Source organism: Sabethes cyaneus, chromosome 2 (assembly GCF_943734655.1).
Source record: "Sabethes cyaneus chromosome 2, idSabCyanKW18_F2, whole genome shotgun sequence".
In the NCBI taxonomy this organism is placed as follows: domain Eukaryota; kingdom Metazoa; phylum Arthropoda; class Insecta; order Diptera; family Culicidae; genus Sabethes; species Sabethes cyaneus.
In genome coordinates this window covers 173,859,993-173,873,335 of record NC_071354.1, presented here as the reverse complement: position 1 = coordinate 173,873,335, position 13,343 = coordinate 173,859,993, and positions in this window count along the sequence as shown.

The window sequence follows — 13,343 nt, the reverse complement described above, 5'->3', positions numbered from 1 at the left end:
AGGAGGCCATCATGCAGCTAAAGAACAACAAGTCAGCTGGAAAAGATGGCATCGGAGCGGAGCTTATTAAAATGGGACCAGAAAAGCTGGCCGTTTGTCTGCACCGACTAATAATTGTTAGAATTTGGGATACGGAACAGCTACCGGAGGAGCGGAAAGATGGGGTTATCTGCCCGGTCTATAAAAAGGGCGACAAGTTGGACTGTGAGAACTATCGAGCGATCACCGTTCTCAATGCCGCCTATAAAGTGCTGTCCCAAATCATTTTCCGCCGTCTATCACCAATTGCGAATAGATTTGTGGGAACTTATCATGCCGGCTTCGTCGAAGGTCGGTCTACATCGGAGCAAATATTTACACTGCGGCAAATCCTCCAAAAGGGCCGTGAATACAGAGTTCCCACGCATCATTTATTCGTTGACTTCAAATCCGCATATGATACCATCGACCGGAAAGAGCTATGGAAAATCATGGACGAGAACAGCTTCCCCAGGAAGCTCATCAAACTGATTAAATCTACGATGGATGGTACACAGTGCTGTGTACGGATTTCGGGTGGATTGTCAAGTTCATTCGAATCACACAGAGGGCTTCGTCAAGGTGATGGTCTTTCATGCCTGCTGTTCAACATAGCGCTACAAGGTGTTATGAACCGAGCGGATATTAACACGCGAGGCACGATATTCAACAAATCTAGTCAATTCGTCTGCTTTGCCGATGACATGGATATTATCGGCAGAACATCTGTGGGCTGAACAGTACACCAGACTAAAGCGCGAAGCAGAAAAGATTTGGTTAAAGGTAAATACATCTAAAACAAAGTACATGCTGGCCACCGCTTGGGCAGTAGTATATTGATCGACGGCGATGAGTTTGAGGTAGTCGATGAATTTGTCTACCTTGGCTCAGATTCAGAGGCGTATTATCAGCGGAAGTCGTGCTTACTATGGGCTCCACAAGCAATTGCGGTCGAGCAGACTAAGTCCCCGTACAAAGTGCACCCTGTACAAGACGCTTATTAGACCGGTTGTTCTCTACGGGCATGAAACATGGACAATGCTCGAGGAGGACCTGCGAGTGCTCGGAGTTTTCGAACGACGAGTGCTAAGAACGATCTTCGGTGGCGTACAGGAAAACGGAGTATGGAGGCGGAGGATGAACCATGAACTCGCACAGCTCTATGGCGAACCCTGTATCCAGAAGGTGGCTAAAGCTGGACGGATACGATGGGCAGGGCATGTTACAAGAATGCCGGACAACTACCCTGCAAAGATGGTGTTCGCCTCAAATCCGGTAGGAACAAGACGACCAGGAGCGCAGCGAGCAAGATGGTTAGACCAGGTGGAGCGAGATCTGGCGGAGAGTACTCGGTGTCCGAGGAATTGGAGAGCGGTAGCCCTCAACCGAGTTACATGGAGAAACTTTGTTCAACAGGCTTTGTCTTAGGACGGCAAGCCACCTAAGTAAGTAAGTAAGTAAGTAAGTGCTATCAAAGTTTGTTCTAATGTTATAGAAAAACTTGCGACACACAAATTTTTTTACAAAGATTCTATCTCGTTCTGTTACTTTTAGCACGCTTCGTTACATATTGGTTATAAAGTAGGGCAGAATGCTGGTTTTAACAATTCATCTTGATATAAACTACATTAAATTACATATATCAAAATTTGATATATTTGTGATATGCTAAGAGCAAATTTTGTTACAATTTTTCGTTTGTGTTAACGAGACTGAGTTTACAGAAAAACACAAAGGATGTTTTGTTATAGAAACATGTTATTTAGCACTCATCTTGTTATAAATTTGATATTTTAATTTGATCGACTTTTCATCACAATCCTTTTTAGTCCTGTAGTTAGGGGTATTCCCCCCTTCCCCTTATTTTAACTTCAACTGTGGTCAGAATATGGTCTTCTGCTGGTTACTCAGTAACGATCATACACATACATGAAATCGATATGGAAATTAAATAAAAAAAACTTTAGTCCAAAAACTTTAGTCATGAACTCGATTTTATTGATCGCGTTTCATACAAATTTTATCTTAAATATTAAAAGTTAGAAGCAATCAATGTTTGGTCACAATAACTGCAGAATTATAAATTCGAAATTTTAAATTGGTAAACGTAGAATTACCGTGCCATTTTTTGGAAAATATAGCGGCAAATAGTAAAACATAAATTCCAAAGTCAAGTTTTCAATAAAAACAGCATAACTTTTGCCAGTTAATGGTTTTATATAACATTTTTTTAAACTTGATTCTAGGATCAATCACCACATCAAGGTCAGCTTACGTTGCAGGGCTTATGCAAGCATGAAATAAATCAGATCATGTAAATTATAGCAAAAGTAGCACACCATAGTTCCTTTCCCAGTCTATAAAAAGTAGATCATTTTGGTCGAGAAAATTATGCTAGTGGAGGTGTAAATTGCTGTCTTCGGTCGATCGCGTCAAAACCGAATGAATGGCACTGCGGGCACTTTCGATGATTACTGGGACATGCAGCAGCATTCTGTGAATGAATGAATGATAGACCACTAAACCACGTTGATCCTCCTTCTTGCACCACTGAATTCGGCATGGATGGCGAACCGATGGAGTGCACTATGATTCCCTATCTGGTACGCGTGCTCACTGAATTAACAGGGGGATTTGCTGCTGCTGCTGCAGCGAGGTTATTATGTCGGTTTTGCGGTTCACTCGTTTATGGCGATGTTTAACGATTTACTTCCATTCCAACACCGAATGCTTAAATTTATTCTAATACTCCAGTAGCAGGTGCTGAACTAATATAATCATTAATTATCGTAATGGTTGCATTTCGTATCCGCTCGTAAACATATGGAATGTATTAGCAAGGGCAAATTATTATTTGTAAGTGGATGAGAATTGTGTTCAGACAGTTGACTAGATAATTTGTAACAGATTAGATTAGCAGTCTCATGAGCCGCAGTTTCACTAAAAGCGTTACTAATTGCTGCCCTAATTAACCTGCTGTACTAAAGATAACGTTAAAATTACGAATCAAAATTTCGAAGTACATTAGTAAAAATACTAAATAATAGAAATCACTGTTGAAACTCTAATCAAAATTGGAGTATTAATTTTTCCCTGAACCACAGAAAATTAGTGTAGCTGCTGAACTAAGTAACTGAGTAACACAGTAAATCCAATAGAAAATTGGTCGACATGCATTCGTCACTATGGCTCGCGCAATCATTTCCAGTTCGCGAAAAAAACGCCGGCCCATTATTCCGAACGCACATCCGATTCAGAAGAAATGGATTGCATTCTGCGGACATGTTGCATTTTCCATATCCATGAGATACCGAAATCAAACCCATAAGTTAGCAATCTTGAATAATATCCGGCCATTTGCTCTGAACTATGAATGACCACACGATAGCGCCAATGCTCGAGGTTTTCGGCTGTCTTTATGCGAAATAAAGCTGTTGCAACGTGCGCTTATCCATCTGAGTCGGCCCGTGCATGGCTATCCGTTGCAGGTCATTCCTCATGTCAAATGGGTTCGCATTATGGGCCTGCGCCGAACGAGAAAACTCTACAAAAGAGCTAGAGCAAAAAGAAAACGAAATAAAAACTTCCTTCGACCCGGGGTGAAAAACTGCGAAACTTCAGCACAGAGCGAGAAAAAAATCTAATAAAAACAAATATTTCTTATTGTTTCAGGTTACGTCACGTCGGGTGGTGTGCTTTCATCATAGTGGTGGCACAGGTGAGTTATTAGTCCAGTCCGGCCATTTACCGGGTCCAACACATCTATCGGCACAGCAGACATCATCACCTGAACTGCAGTTGCTTGCCTACGGATGTTCAATGAGATAGGGTAGTGCGAATGCAAACCGAGCATGAAAATTAGAGCAACATGAATTGCCATTCAAAGAATGACGCATACGCAGGTTCAACATAGGCCTATGATTGATTAATACTTTGTTCGAGGCCGTTTGAATTTTCCATTTGAATGTGATTTGACCGCTATTGTTTAAAAAAACTGGGCAACATGATGCAGTGACATGATATTCTCTCATCAGTTTAAGATGAAACGGTACTGAATCCCAACATGGCCAAATCGATGGTACCCTTATCCTCATGTGGACGCCATTTTTCCGGCGATGTTGGGATTCAGTACCATTTCACCTTAAATGTCGATGATTAATGATTTTAGAATATCTATACATAGCATTTAAAAGCCATTTAATATGTTGTTCTTTCAGGTATCGTAAGTCACGGTCAGGGGCAAATCGAGCATCAGTGTGAAATTGATCAAATCTCTCAATAAACAGCTTTTTAATTCATCCTCATGGCATATTTTATTTGATTTTCAAAAAATTTTCACAAAATTAAAGTTTTCTTTTTCATCGGGACCTGATGGTATACCGTATACCAACTGTGGTCTTGAATCGCTGTGTGCCGAGCCGTAGTCCGTTCTTTTGCGCACGATTATTAAGTCATTCCCAGTTGGCTTCGAGGTAAGACGCTGGCCTAATAAGTCAGTCGTCGTATGTTCGAATCTCGACTGGGAGAGGCTGTTAGAGGATCGTAGCAACTGGCTCTGAAATTGTCCTGCACTCTAACAGCTGGCTGCGAAGTCTACGGTATAAAACAGAAGGTCAAGCTTCGATAACGGAAAGTAGCACCTAGGCTTTGCTTTGCTTTGCTAATAAAATAAGTCATTCGAACAAGATAAATTCCCCAATCTTGGAAGCAGTCATTGATATTTTTCCAGTATATCAAACTGGTGAGCGTCAAAACGTAAGGAACTATCTTGGAATTTCCAACCTTTCTGAGACAATCGACTGTTTGAGATAAGTAACACTTAAGTTACCATGAATAATGCTGTTTTCACATCAAAATTTAGTGTGAACCGCCGATTTTACGACGAAAAAGGGGGTGATTAAGTGCTGTTACAGTAAATTTTTCGACTTTTTCCCATACAAATAAAACCCAAAAACAGTGAACTTTGCGGTACATTCACTGTAATAAAGAAATTTCAAAAACTTTTACAGTGAAGTTACAGCATAAAGTGTTGTAAACAGTAAAATTCATAGTAATCATAATGTTTTTACAATCATATTCCTTATGCATTTCTATCCGGGCAAGCTCCCCAAGTAACAATTTGGATTTATTAGGAGTGTAATATCTTACGATGACACTTAACCCTCTAACGGGTAAGACCGTCTGTAGACGGCCTTCGCTTTTGGAGCTCCAGAGCCGCATACGAAATTTGTTTTAATTGCCAATATCGAAAATGCGTTCTGAACAGATTTCTTGACATTTTGATACTAATATCATAACATTCTGACCATGCATTCAAAAGTTATCATCTTTCAAAACAAAAATTCCGAAAATAATTAATGCGCGAATTTTCCCTTTTTTACTTTTGTAGAAAAAGGACATCTAGAACAAAATGATTGACTTAAAAAGTTTTTCTATGAGTAAATTTCATGCATTATTTTAATTTTGTAATATATCTGAATTGAAAAAATATCTGGGCAGAGCGTTAGACATGAAAAAGGAAAAAAAAAATTGGACTATTTCTTACCTGGCGCTCCTCCAGATAATTATTTTTGCATGAAAATCAGAACTTAAGGTTTTTTCATGTGTACTTTCATGATAAAATAGTCATTAGCTTGATTGCATCGTTTTTACGGTGTTGCCCGTTAGAGGGTTAAGACTAAAATTGGTCACCGCCGCAAAAGCATAATAAGACTCATATTGTTGCATAGGTCGTATTTGCGCTATTGAGTAGGGGGACCCGGGGCATAAAGGACACCTTAACTGTTTTCAATTAATTACGAGCAAAAAGAACCAATTGAATTCAACCTGAAAAGGCCTAAAACTTAGATGAGGGTATATTCTAAACAGTTTTAGTGCGTTCAAAATCAAAATAATATAAATATAGAAAAAACTAACGTTTTCGTTTCAGATGTTTTTTCGCTCGATATTAATAGGTACGAGGCAAAAGTGCCACTATGGTGGGGAAAATGACCACAAGTAGAGAAATGTTGAATTTTAACTTCTATCTATAGGAATTAGGTCTACTTAATGTGTTAGACCAAAAATAATACACATAAAGATAAATAAGATTTCAGTATGCTTGTTTTCGGCATAGTCATCATCATTTTGTGCAATTTTCAAACAGTAAAATTTCAAAATCATTTTAATGTCTGAGTTTATATTTTTTATCGATGAATTTTCTTATGGTATATTGTAAGACACTTTAGAAACCATAAGAAATAAGCATATTAAAATTCCTTCATTCCTTCATTCGTCAATATCGAGAAAACAACTTCTCACTGCAACTCGGAAGCAGCCAATCTGTTTGCCTCAATAATTGTGAGTGTATTTAGTAAATCATCACTCGTCCAGCGGCAAAACTTTTTCGAACACTTAAAAAAGCAAAGCCATGGGTATAGACGTCCTTCAGAACTTGACCCTTCTTTATCGGCAGAATTCACAGTCGGTTATTAGAGTACAGGAAAACTATGGAGCTAGTGTAAAGATCCTTTTGACTCAATAGCGGCACCGCCCAGTTGATATTCGAACCTACGGCTACTGGCTTGTTATACCAGCATTGTACCCCGGAGCTAACTGGGCTTCGCACACTTACCGTTCCTAAATATCAATCTGTCGATTGTTTCTGCAGATGAAGTTCAGAAAGCCCTGCAAGATTTCGTGTCAACGAAAGAATCCGAAAGAGTCGGTCTGCTTCCAATTTTCCTGAAAAACTATGCCGTTTTGCTTGCGTTACTGACTGCCATTGTTTTTAACCGCTCGCTCCAAGAAAGGATATTCCCAGCTACAAGGAAATCCATAGTGCCAATTCGCAAGTTGGGATGTCAATATTCTACATATCGTCTGGGGTGCCCCAAGGCAGTGTACTTGGCCCTCTCATTTTTATCATCTACTAGCTGACCCGGCAAACTTCGTATTGGCACAAATTAACCTGTGTTGTACATAAATCATGAATCTCGGATGATCTTTGTCACAATCTCGAGTTTTGCAAGCCCCCCAGTGGGCGGCGCTTCCGACGGCGGGTCACCGGCAACACTCGCGACCGTCTCGTCCTGAATGATCTAGTGTTACTATAGATAGTTTTTGTAATCTTGTAATGACTAATGTTTTATGGAAGAGTCTCGAATTTCTCGAGTTCGATTAGTTTTTGAGTTTCGCAAAAATTTCTGTTTTATTTGTGTGAGAGTCCATATCCCCCTACCACAGGGGTGAGAGGTCTCTAACTATCGTAAAATAAATTCAAGACTCCAAAATCTCCCACATGCCAAATTTGATTCCATTTGCTTGATTAGTTCTCAAGTTATAAGGAAATTTGAATTTCATTTGTATGGGAGCTCCCCTCTTACAAGGGGGAGGGGTCGTAATTCACCATAGAAAAAATTACTTCCATCTAAAACTCCCACATGCCAAATTTGGTTCCATTTGATTGATTAGTTCTCGAGATAAGAGAAAATTTGCATTTCATTTGTATGGAAGCCCACCCTCTTAAAGGGGAGATGGGCCATAACTCGGATTCTAAAGAAGAGAGGGGTCTCAATTCACCATAGAAAAAAATCTTGCGTCCAAAACCACTTACATGTCAAATTTGGTTCCATTTGCTTGATTAGTTCTCGAGTTATGAGGAAATTTGAATTTCATTTGTATAGGAGCCCCCCCTCCTAAAGTGGGTAGGGGTCCCAATTCACCATAGAAAAAAAATTGTCTCCAAAAACACCCACGTGCCAAATTTGGTTCCATTTGCTTGATTAGTTCTCGAGTTATGAGGAAATTTGTATTTCGTTTGTACAGGAGCCACCCTCCTAAAGTTGGGAGCGGTCCTAATTCACCATAGAAAATATTCTTGCCCTCGAAAACTCTCACATGCCAAATTTGGTTTCATTTGCTTGATTAGCTCTCTAGTTATGAGGAAATTTGTATTTCATTTGTATAGGAGCCCCCCCTCCTAAAGTGAGGAGGGGTCCCAGTTCATCATAGAAAAAATTGTTGTCTCCAAAAACACCCATGTGTCACATTTGGTTCCATTTGCTTGATTAGTTCTCGAGTTATGAGGAAATTTGTATTTCGTTTGTATAGGAGCCCCCCCTCTTAAAGTGGGGAGGGGTTCTAATTCACCATAGAAAATATTCATGCCCTAGAAAACTTTCACATGCCAAATTTGGTTCTCTTTGCTTGATTAATTCTCGAGTTATGCAGAAATTTGAGTTTCATTTGTATGGGAGCCCCCCCTCTTAGTGGGGGGAGGGGTTTCTAACCATCACTAAAACCTTTCCTGGCCCCAAAAAACCTCTACATGCATATTTTCATGCCGATTGGTTCAGTAGTTTTCGATTCCATAAGGAACATACGGACAGACAGACAGACAGACAGACAGACAGACAGACAGACAGACAGACAGACAGACAGACAGACAGACAGACAGACAGACAGACAGACAGACAGACAGACAGACAGACAGACAGACAGACAGACAGACAGACAGACAGACAGACAGACAGACAGACAGACAGACAGACAGACAGACAGACAGACAGACAGACAGACAGACAGACAGACAGACAGACAGACAGACAGACAGACAGACAGACAGACAGACAGACAGACAGACAGACAGACAGACAGACAGACAGACAGACAGACAGACAGACAGACAGACAGACAGACAGACAGACAGACAGACAGACAGACAGACAGACAGACAGACAGACAGACAGACAGACAGACAGACAGACAGACAGACAGACAGACAGACAGACAGACAGACAGACAGACAGACAGACAGACAGACAGACAGACAGACAGACAGACAGACAGACAGACAGACAGACAGACAGACAGACAGACAGACAGACAGACAGACAGACAGACAGACAGACAGACAGACAGACAGACAGACAGACAGACAGACAGACAGACAGACAGACAGACAGACAGACAGACAGACAGACAGACAGACAGACAGACAGACAGACAGACAGACAGACAGACAGACAGACAGACAGACAGACAGACAGACAGACAGACAGACAGACAGACAGACAGACAGACAGACAGACAGACAGACAGACAGACAGACAGACAGACAGACAGACAGACAGACAGACAGACAGACAGACAGACAGACAGACAGACAGACAGACAGACAGACAGACAGACAGACAGACAGACAGACAGACAGACAGACAGACAGACAGACAGACAGACAGACAGACAGACAGACAGACAGACAGACAGACAGACAGACAGACAGACAGACAGACAGACAGACAGACAGACAGACAGACAGACAGACAGACAGACAGACAGACAGACAGACAGACAGACAGACAGACAGACAGACAGACAGACAGACAGACAGACAGACAGACAGACAGACAGACAGACAGACAGACAGACAGACAGACAGACAGACAGACAGACAGACAGACAGACAGACAGACAGACAGACAGACAGACAGACAGACAGACAGACAGACAGACAGACAGACAGACAGACAGACAGACAGACAGACAGACAGACAGACAGACAGACAGACAGACAGACAGACAGACAGACAGACAGACAGACAGACAGACAGACAGACAGACAGACAGACAGACAGACAGACAGACAGACAGACAGACAGACAGACAGACAGACAGACAGACAGACAGACAGACAGACAGACAGACAGACAGACAGACAGACAGACAGACAGACAGACAGACAGACAGACAGACAGACAGACAGACAGACAGACAGACAGACAGACAGACAGACAGACAGACAGACAGACAGACAGACAGACAGACAGACAGACAGACAGACAGACAGACAGACAGACAGACAGACAGACAGACAGACAGACAGACAGACAGACAGACAGACAGACAGACAGACAGACAGACAGACAGACAGACAGACAGACAGACAGACAGACAGACAGACAGACAGACAGACAGACAGACAGACAGACAGACAGACAGACAGACAGACAGACAGACAGACAGACAGACAGACAGACAGACAGACAGACAGACAGACAGACAGACAGACAGACAGACAGACAGACAGACAGACAGACAGACAGACAGACAGACAGACAGACAGACAGACAGACAGACAGACAGACAGACAGACAGACAGACAGACAGACAGACAGACAGACAGACAGACAGACAGACAGACAGACAGACAGACAGACAGACAGACAGACAGACAGACAGACAGACAGACAGACAGACAGACAGACAGACAGACAGACAGACAGACAGACAGACAGACAGACAGACAGACAGACAGACAGACAGACAGACAGACAGACAGACAGACAGACAGACAGACAGACAGACAGACAGACAGACAGACAGACAGACAGACAGACAGACAGACAGACAGACAGACAGACAGACAGACAGACAGACAGACAGACAGACAGACAGACAGACAGACAGACAGACAGACAGACAGACAGACAGACAGACAGACAGACAGACAGACAGACAGACAGACAGACAGACAGACAGACAGACAGACAGACAGACAGACAGACAGACAGACAGACAGACAGACAGACAGACAGACAGACAGACAGACAGACAGACAGACAGACAGACAGACAGACAGACAGACAGACAGACAGACAGACAGACAGACAGACAGACAGACAGACAGACAGACAGACAGACAGACAGACAGACAGACAGACAGACAGACAGACAGACAGACAGACAGACAGACAGACAGACAGACAGACAGACAGACAGACAGACAGACAGACAGACAGACAGACAGACAGACAGACAGACAGACAGACAGACAGACAGACAGACAGACAGACAGACAGACAGACAGACAGACAGACAGACAGACAGACAGACAGACAGACAGACAGACAGACAGACAGACAGACAGACAGACAGACAGACAGACAGACAGACAGACAGACAGACAGACAGACAGACAGACAGACAGACAGACAGACAGACAGACAGACAGACAGACAGACAGACAGACAGACAGACAGACAGACAGACAGACAGACAGACAGACAGACAGACAGACAGACAGACAGACAGACAGACAGACAGACAGACAGACAGACAGACAGACAGACAGACAGACAGACAGACAGACAGACAGACAGACAGACAGACAGACAGACAGACAGACAGACAGACAGACAGACAGACAGACAGACAGACAGACAGACAGACAGACAGACAGACAGACAGACAGACAGACAGACAGACAGACAGACAGACAGACAGACAGACAGACAGACAGACAGACAGACAGACAGACAGACAGACAGACAGACAGACAGACAGACAGACAGACAGACAGACAGACAGACAGACAGACAGACAGACAGACAGACAGACAGACAGACAGACAGACAGACAGACAGACAGACAGACAGACAGACAGACAGACAGACAGACAGACAGACAGACAGACAGACAGACAGACAGACAGACAGACAGACAGACAGACAGACAGACAGACAGACAGACAGACAGACAGACAGACAGACAGACAGACAGACAGACAGACAGACAGACAGACAGACAGACAGACAGACAGACAGACAGACAGACAGACAGACAGACAGACAGACAGACAGACAGACAGACAGACAGACAGACAGACAGACAGACAGACAGACAGACAGACAGACAGACAGACAGACAGACAGACAGACAGACAGACAGACAGACAGACAGACAGACAGACAGACAGACAGACAGACAGACAGACAGACAGACAGACAGACAGACAGACAGACAGACAGACAGACAGACAGACAGACAGACAGACAGACAGACAGACAGACAGACAGACAGACAGACAGACAGACAGACAGACAGACAGACAGACAGACAGACAGACAGACAGACAGACAGACAGACAGACAGACAGACAGACAGACAGACAGACAGACAGACAGACAGACAGACAGACAGACAGACAGACAGACAGACAGACAGACAGACAGACAGACAGACAGACAGACAGACAGACAGACAGACAGACAGACAGACAGACAGACAGACAGACAGACAGACAGACAGACAGACAGACAGACAGACAGACAGACAGACAGACAGACAGACAGACAGACAGACAGACAGACAGACAGACAGACAGACAGACAGACAGACAGACAGACAGACAGACAGACAGACAGACAGACAGACAGACAGACAGACAGACAGACAGACAGACAGACAGACAGACAGACAGACAGACAGACAGACAGACAGACAGACAGACAGACAGACAGACAGACAGACAGACAGACAGACAGACAGACAGACAGACAGACAGACAGACAGACAGACAGACAGACAGACAGACAGACAGACAGACAGACAGACAGACAGACAGACAGACAGACAGACAGACAGACAGACAGACAGACAGACAGACAGACAGACAGACAGACAGACAGACAGACAGACAGACAGACAGACAGACAGACAGACAGACAGACAGACAGACAGACAGACAGACAGACAGACAGACAGACAGACAGACAGACAGACAGACAGACAGACAGACAGACAGACAGACAGACAGACAGACAGACAGACAGACAGACAGACAGACAGACAGACAGACAGACAGACAGACAGACAGACAGACAGACAGACAGACAGACAGACAGACAGACAGACAGACAGACAGACAGACAGACAGACAGACAGACAGACAGACAGACAGACAGACAGACAGACAGACAGACAGACAGACAGACAGACAGACAGACAGACAGACAGACAGACAGACAGACAGACAGACAGACAGACAGACAGACAGACAGACAGACAGACAGACAGACAGACAGACAGACAGACAGACAGACAGACAGACAGACAGACAGACAGACAGACAGACAGACAGACAGACAGACAGACAGACAGACAGACAGACAGACAGACAGACAGACAGACAGACAGACAGACAGACAGACAGACAGACAGACAGACAGACAGACAGACAGACAGACAGACAGACAGACAGACAGACAGACAGACAGACAGACAGACAGACAGACAGACAGACAGACAGACAGACAGACAGACAGACAGACAGACAGACAGACAGACAGACAGACAGACAGACAGACAGACAGACAGACAGACAGACAGACAGACAGACAGACAGACAGACAGACAGACAGACAGACAGACAGACAGACAGACAGACAGACAGACAGACAGACAGACAGACAGACAGACAGACAGACAGACAGACAGACAGACAGACAGACAGACAGACAGACAGACAGACAGACAGACAGACAGACAGACAGACAGACAGACAG